The sequence below is a fragment of the Platalea leucorodia genome, assembly GCF_965183815.1.
Source record: "Platalea leucorodia genome assembly, chromosome: 7".
Taxonomy (NCBI): domain Eukaryota; kingdom Metazoa; phylum Chordata; class Aves; order Pelecaniformes; family Threskiornithidae; genus Platalea; species Platalea leucorodia.
In genome coordinates this window covers 67,263,708-67,272,615 of record NC_138829.1, presented here as the reverse complement: position 1 = coordinate 67,272,615, position 8,908 = coordinate 67,263,708, and positions in this window count along the sequence as shown.

The window sequence follows — 8,908 nt, the reverse complement described above, 5'->3', positions numbered from 1 at the left end:
TTTGTCACCAGACTAATAGGAATTGGAATGAAGCTAATCAAAGGATAACTTTCAGCTGCTAATGTGATGGACCTGTGAAAAAAACACTAATGTGATTTTAACGGATATCAGGCAGGGCATTTCTGTTGAAAAGAGGGAAGTGTTAGTGCTGCTTTTTGAGAATATGCAGGATCTGCTTTGAAATACTGTGTACAGACTAGTTAAAATTTTTCAAAAATAATTGTATGCAAACTGAAACTACTGATGTGAGGGATTGGAACACATAAAATCAAAGTAGTTAACTATTTATCTTGAAGAATGCTTTGCAAGCTAATCAAGAATATGCATACTATAAGTAATTCTTCTTTCTCCTTATGCTAAGGAAGACTAGTGCCAGAAGAGTAAATACTCTAAAGTTAGTCATCATACCATTTAGAAGTCTTCTAAATTTTCAAGTAGCTGAATAATATATTTTAGCTGCAACTGGGGGCAGAGTGCAAGTTATGTAGAGAAAGAGCTAGGTAACTTCATGGAAAAAACAGAATAGGTGAACTTCTGGAGAAAATTAAATTTGACTGATTCCCTGATACGTTCAAAAGGTTGTGAAAGGATCAGGCTGCGCTTGCTTGCACCATGTAATCTTATGGTTATCTCTTGACTCATAGGTGTCAAGAAAGGCTTATTATCCTTTGATACGTGATATAATATATGGTTCCTCAATTATTATTTCACCCTGCCTTTCTTTGAAAACTGGGAATTGAATGTCTGCCCGTGACCATAGGGGATTAGACTTCATGACTTGGGTGGTTTGTAACATCCCTGTTTGCTGACACTAACCTGTCAAACTCCACTTTCCATTCCCTTGGCTGCAGAGATAACGATGTAGCTCTGAAACAGTTTTCAACAGTAGCAATGATTCTCTTGGGAGGCAACTTAGCCACCTAAGTTTCAAAAACTGAAACTTAAGTTCCTTAGGCATTGGATAGGTTTTTGAAGTCTTTCTATTTCAAGTCTGTGACTGCCTTGGAGGCTGTTATCACTGAATGGGAGTCAGCTAGGTTAGCTAAGCATATACGAAAAGCCTTGGGCAGTTTTTAATAAATGACATGATTCATAGCAGTTAGGTTTGTTTTGATTCTTTCCCTCCCAAGCTATTCAGTTTTGTGTTCCTGAAAGCTTTTTTCTTTCTCATGCAAATTAATAACCCTAACTTCAGCACATAATACTTTTTTTTTGCTTTATAACCTTCTCTTCCTCTACAGTTCTGTCTTCTTCATGAAAAAAAGTTCTATTCCCTTCACTACCTTTGACAATGAGGGCTGACATTACTTGTAGGTGTCTTTCTCCTTCCTGAAATGCTTACCTTTTTCTCTTCTTTTCTGAAGACCTGTACGTCATTAAAATTTATCTTGTATTTCCTTTGCTTAATAAAGATATCAGGTACACTGAACTTCTAAAGCTGTGTGTCTTACTGTTTGATTTTGCTTGTACCCAAGGCATCTCTTTTCTTCTAAGATCAGATAATTTTTCTCCCTTATGAGAGCAAAACACATTGTATGTAGGGAGCAATCAAGATGGTGATTTCCTGATAGAAGCACATTCTCAATTGTTGGCTCAATTTTCTTCTGTAATTAATTTTTAATATCCCCTAATATTCTGTTGAATATGAGTGAGAATGGAGGAATCTGGCCTTATTTTCTTTGCAGCATGGGATCTGTGCTCTATTCAAAGGATTGTTCATCAAAACTATAGGGACTATAGTATAAGGGCAAAGTGAGGGTTTTTTGACCAGACTTCAGAAAATCAGTGCATGGTACTATGGTGCTGTTGAAAATGCGTTAGTCTGATCATTTTCTCCTTTTAATGTCAAAAGAATCTTACTATTATTGTAATTCTTGAGGTTAGTATTAAAAAAAAGTATGAGTGGGGAGGAGGAAATAATGGTGATTAAATCTGGTAGTTGTTCTGAGGCTTTTGATCTTTCCCTCTCACCTGTACATGAAACTATTGAGCCCTAGGCACTTGTCCAAAGTGGCTGCTACAGCATCATTTCATGCGGAGAGAAAGGGAAAGCAGCACCAGGCCCAGGGAAACCATGGGACACGCAGGTCCTGCCATCTCTTTTCAAGATGGAAATTGGTTCTACAGTTGCAGCTCTGCTGTGGGCGCTGGAGGTGCTGCCTAGACCTGTCTCCTGTGTCCATGCATGCTCCAGTGATGTTCCCCAGCCCCTGCCTGTGCCTGCTTCCCAGGGGCAAGTACCAGTACTCACAGGAGTGAGCTGCAGGCAGGCAACACACATGGACTCACAGGTCTGTAAGGGTTACAAACAAATTCCTAAAGCTATTCCTATGCTTTGGGACTTCTGAGAACATCCCTGAAATGCCAGGCCTGACTCTGACATTTACTTTTGGCTAGCACTAAGTTCTCCGCAGAGGGACAGCTATGACCAGTGTTGAAAAGAGCTGAGCCACAAAATTGCATGGTTTCTTTCCCCACCTCCTTAGTGCTGCCCAAAAGGGTTGACACATGTACTGCAGGCTTTGCTGTTACTAAGAAATAAAGCCACATGATGTATGTTTTTATATACATAAGACATCCTGTTTTCTTTTGGAGTAGTTTGCTCTCTAATCGTTCCAATTTCCTTTCTGTTTAGCAGCAAGCGTATCCTATCATGAAGCGAGTCAGACACCTAGTGTCTAGTTCAAATTAATTCACTGAGTCTATAATTCATACACTTAACATGCTCACAGTTGTTTAGCACTGAGGAAATACTGTGCATCTAAAAGATTTTACATCTGAATTTTTAAAGGATTAAAAGTGACTTCTAGTAATCTGATAGTAAATACAAATCTGAATCTTGCAAGAATATCTTGATTTACAATAAAAGTTGTATGACTGTTAGTGTTTTGAGTAATATTTACCGTAGTTGTCTGTAAGGAAAAAGTATTGCATCTTACAAAGTGTGATATCTTGCTTTTTAGAAGTAACCAATATTTGAAGGTTTGAGGATTTTGCTTAATTTCCTGTTGCCTAGGGAGTATTTAGTATGTTATACTTCTACATGTCAAATTCCTTAACAGGTGGTCTTTCTAGAATTTGTTTAATGAATCTAGGCACCTGTATATTTTCTCAAATACAGCATCTTGCATACATAAAATAAGAATTATGATGAGGAAGTATCTTTCTATTATAGATGAGATTATAGAAATAATACTATTCCTGATGCTCTGCTTTGCTTGTGAGGAGGTCATTTACTGAATCAAAGGAAAATTCTTGTGTACAATCTCAAAAAAACTCAGGTGAAGTTCTTATGTGGTTGTATTATGACACTTCTTTTCATGAAAGAAAAAGGCTTCAAGTAAAAATTCACTTTATCATGTTTCATGAACAAGTTACCCAACTTCAGACTCCAAAGCAACTCATTGTACACGTCAATATCTTTAATGGTGTTTAAATTCTAAATCTGCATTTTACAAAGTTTTAGCTGAACTTAATAACTATAATAATGCATTGGGTTTAAACTTGTTTTTACTAGAATCTATGTTGAAGTAGCTCATTACCAGAAAAAAATGCACATGCGTTAAGTCTCCAAGGACTTAGATTGTCAAGCATTGTAGAGGAAATTTGAGAGAAGTCATTGCCTTGTAACTAAGATGCATTTTGGTCTTGGACTTTGCCACTGGTTTCCTTGGGATTAATCTTGTCCATTTCTTGATCTCTAAGTAAGGCTGATCACAGGTATCCAGAGAAAGCTGCTGTAACATGCCATAAAGTTCAAAAATCATCTTGTTAGATGGTTAGGGAATGACTGGAAGAGGAACTGTCTTCCTTAATTGGGCAAGACCTTTTGTCTTTAATATTGGCTTTCTAGCCTTTAGTTTAGGGTACAAGCAACATTTTATTGGCAGAAACCGCACATTGCTTTAGCCACGTCAAGATTTTGTTATATGTTAGTAACTGCAAATGGACTTTATGCCTAACAAAGCGGAAGCTTTCCAGTGCATTAGGGAAACAGTCTCTTAACTGTGCAAGTATCTAATACCACAGTAAATTCCTCGTATACATACAGGGAGAGCTGGTGATTATGGGCTTGCTTTGTCATGTTCCTGGTTTTGGGAAACGTTTTTTCATACAGCTCTGAAAAATAGCTATCAGACAAATATTGCTGGTGTAAAAGATGTTCTGTGCATACATTATCTTTCCAATGTCAGTAGGCCTGAAGTAGTGGTGCCCTCTTGCCTGTCTGGAAAAAAAAAAAAATTAATTGAATGTATTTCTTCTGAATAAAATAATAATATGGAGTGGTTACTTTCTTATTGGTAATTCTGTAATGTCAAGTACCTAATGTTAAATCTCACTCTTATTAACAAACTGCTAATCCATTTTGCTGGATCGATTCAGCACACTAAAAATAAAAATCAATTTGAGAAGTATAGGTGTTACTTGGGGACAAAATAAATGGCAGTAGTGGATTCCTAAGCCAAAACAGATGTTTTAAAGACTGAGGAATATAAATTAAGTTTCTTCGCACTGTAATGACAGAGCATGTTCTGGATTAATTTTGTGTGTGTGTGTGTGTGTATACATTGGTAAGACACCTATATAGAAAAGTTATATTGGTTTAAACTATCTTTAGATGATGTATTCATACAATGAGGAAGTCTAGAGATTAAACAGCTTTGAGCTTTTTGGACTGCAGCTCATTAAATCTGCCTTTATTAATGGTATGTCCCAAATTATTTTCCTGTTGCACTTGGTGAAGTTTGGTGATGGAGTGTGTTGACTGGTTACTTCATTTTTTTGGTTTTGTTCTTCCCCAGAGAGAATGATTGTCACTATGTCTTATTTTAGGATAGAACTTTATTGAATCCTGCAAGTAATGTTAAAAAGGGGAACAATTTGCAGTAAATTCTAAAGGGAATTCTAAATTGTTATGGGACAGTTAATTCAAAATTAAAAATTGTTATTTCTTCCCAACAACACTAAATAAGAAAATGAAAGGTATAAAACTATGTTTTCAAGATTGATTATTCAATATTGCTGGGAATGCTATTTGCAAAACATACTCAATGTGTTAATTTATCAGCAGAATGTGGCCAAAATTGCCTCACTTTTCTGCCAGCTCAAAAATGATAGAGATTATATAGTAAAATAATCAAATTCCAGTTGTGCTTGCATTGATTTAGCAGACAGTCTGAGGTGTTCCAGGCTTGCTTACAGAAGACAGATGGCATTTTCTTCCCTACCTCTTTGTATAACACAAATAACTGCTTCTGCTGAAATCTAAATGGGTAACTCTTCAATTAATATAAAAGACACCATCAGAAAGTTTGCTAAAGTATACACATTTTTTGCTATTTAAAAACTGTCTTGGTTTATTACAGCATAACGTCTTTATGGTCTCTCTTTTTCTATTAGGTAAGACAGGAATTGTTCATTTCTTGTGTGTAAATCCGATTCCTTCTGTATCCATCAAAGCTGTCCTCAGTACGGTTTTTACTTCTTGCTTGCAGAATAATACCGATTGTTTTTGAAATCACAGATGTTCAGATGTGCCTTAGGTTTTGCTCTAAAGACCCAGTGTTTTGCTGTGGAGCAAGGAAAGCCTACATTTTTATATGGTAACCGTGTTATTTAGACAGCCTTTGTAAATGGATATATGCTAATTAGATGTGGAGAGTAAAATAAATCAATGTGATGGGTAGATGTCTCTGTATGAAAGAAGGAAATACCCTTTGACCTATACTTTTTTGAAACTGTCACTGTTTTATTGAGTAAGAAAGGATAAACACTCTAATTACTATTCAAGCCCTATTGGGTAGCTGGGTGTTCAGGAAAATCCTGATTTAGGTGGCCCACCAGTAATACCTGGCTTTGTGCTAACTGCTATGAAAAAACTACCCTGGAAAAACTCTTGCATAACCTTTGCTACGCGTGAAATCTTGTCTACCGTGTGGGGAACCTATTCACACAAAGCTGACAGACTTTGTAAAGTCCACTTAGGTTCACCCTGGGTGGATATACAGTTTCTACAGTAGGTATGTAGGCCAACTATTTCTGTGTCTCCCTTACGTATTTTCATTCAGCTTTCTGCCTCTCTTGAAGTTCTTAGCAAGAGCTCTGGGAAGGAGACCACTAGGCAAAGACATTTTGTGTCAGCTCTTTTTCTCTTGTGTAGAGTGGATCCATAAATTCAATCTGACCCTTGAGGCGGTGGGTCATTATTGTCTGTGTGACTGAAACTGTTGATGATGATGATAGATACTTAAACTAGGAACAAGGTCTTGACTTTTTTTTATACTTCATCTATTTAGATTATTTTGATAGGAGTTCAAAAATTTTTTTCTTCTCTCCTTCTCGCTGTTCCAGGTTGTGTCAACAGCCACGTCTAGGAATGAGATAGAAATTCATGGAACTTATGAATAAATGCATGTCTTAATGATTCTCTTGCACACCGCATTTCTTCCTTCCTGAAAACATGCAGCCAGATCCAATTCTTACCTTTCAGTGCGCTGAAGCCTCTGCTCTTTTGTCGGTTGACCTTAATCAGGTTTGTCCTCACTGCTAAGGCCTTGTAAGTTTGCGGTTTGAGTAGAGTTTGTGTGCTGAAAAATAGTCATTTATGATTAACAGTTATATGAGAGGTGAGACATCCTACATTTATATTTGCTTCCTCCCTGGTGGTGAATATATATTCAAATGAAGATACTGCGCTTCTGAGCAGATGCCATGTAACAAAATCTGTAGGCTTTTTCCCATATTCTTAACGGTTGGAACATTTCCACTTTGTAACATAAGCAAATATTAATTGGATCACAGCAAAAGAGAATAAATTTAATTCTGTGTTAATTTCAGCCCTTTTCTGGGAAGGTGCTCAACATTAATCATTAACATTTACCTGTAGTTCAAATGGTTATGACAAGAGAGGTTGATCACCACATCCATTCCCCAACAAGACTATAATATTTTAGAGAAATCACTGGGAATGGGCACAACTCAGTCCAAGCAGAGGAGGTCATTAAGCTTGGGTCTTCCATTACATGAATTCCTAAACACTGATGTGTTGGAGAAAGGGAAAATATTAACACTTCTTACAGTATAAACATCACTTCTCTTGTATTAAACAAAACAATCCACAAAACCCCCCAAAAACCCTGAAAATGAGATTCTACTTTTTCATACGAGTTGGAAAATTCAGTTTGATGTCAAGATCTTTTTTTTTTTTCTTTTTGAGGAAAAAGTATTTATAAGTGGACTCTATGAAATAAATTTAATTTAGTTTGGCATCATAAAAGCTGAACGGTTTAGAATCTTTAAATTTCTTCTCTCTGAAAAAATTGTCAGTGGTATAAATGCTACTTTTAGGTACATTTCACAACATGTAAATATTGATGCTTTGGGGACACAGACATATATTCAAATATGGCAGATATTTAGAAGCATGAGAGAACTGAAAATTACTTTTAAAATGTACAGAAGTGTCTAATGACCAGATTTATTAAAAGTAATTACTGTTTACAGAGAGGCTTTATAACAGTTGTCAAGTAGTTTAGACAGAGTTTAGACAGAGTTTGGGGGAAGAGCAGGTTCTGGTGCCTTTGGTTTGGTTAGGTACCTATACGTGTGTCATTAGGTACCTAAATAAAGTTCTGAAAATATCTTGTGTTCCCATGATACTTAGACAAATATTGTTCAAATAACTTGCCAAAAGTGACAGTCTTTCATAGAGCAGGGAGGAAGAAATAGAAGGACTCAAAACTGCTTGACAAATAAAAAGGTATTAAAACCACAAAATAGCTCAGGTTCCCAGTTTTGACATCTGTTTGAGAAGAGGCATAAGGACACAGAAAGAAAAGGCAGGGTTCCAAATGAAACAGGGCTTCAGCTGCTCCCAGGTTGGCTTAGCTCTGCAAGGTCAAAGCAGATGGGGTGTTAGGCCCTGCACCTCTGGTTTGCTTTAGCATGAGGGAAAGGTCTACAGGCCTTTCAGGTCTTCCACTGACCACTAATAAAAGTATGGATTATTATATATCACTACTAGGGAATTGCTTTCCACAGAGTTAGAAAGTAAAAATAAATAAAAAAAAAATGCAATTCTTTACAATACATCTTCTCCATCTTAAAGGAGAAATTCTTTACAATACATCTTCTCCATCTTAAAGGATGATCCTTACCCTTCAGCAGAGCTGGTTGGCATTTCAGGGTTCACACTACATAACGCGTATAGAGAATAGAACAGTTTGGGGGTTGTCTAAACTGTCAAGGAACAGTACCCTCTCTTTTGTCATGTGTAAATGCATAAAATCAAGGAGGGAAAAAAAAAAAAAAAACAACCTTGTACAAATGAAGAAATACTCACAGCCTGCTAAAGACTTAATATGCCCTTGACTGATTTACATATTCAGAGTTACATGGGAAACTTAACAGCAGCAATAGTAATGAGATAATTAATTTTTAAATTAAATCACATTGAGATTAATGTCATTGGAGAAACCTAAACCTTTAGAAAAGGATTTGTACAGGAGATGAAATTGCTCACGTATCCAGGAAAAGTTACAAAAACCCAGTTAAGGATAGTGTAAAGTTCTTAGGACACTGAACATTGGAAGAATGTAAAAGCCCTAGTAAAAGCTGCATGGCTGTGTAGATTTTTCCTGCATTATTTACTCCTCTTTCCTCCTGAGCAAAGAGAAGCTAGGAAATCGATAGGGAGGTGCCAGCTGACGCATCACCATATCACCTTTTCTCTAGCTAAGGCTTGGCCATTTTCCTACTAAAAGCTCATGCAATACGTTTTCATAAATGACAATTCCTGCTTTATCAGCTCTGCTGTCCGAAAGGGCCGTTCAGGCTGGCGGTGCCCTTAGAGGCCTCCCAGCCCGGGGTGCCCCCCCGAGCATCCCCGGCCCCTGCCCGCCTCCCCTCG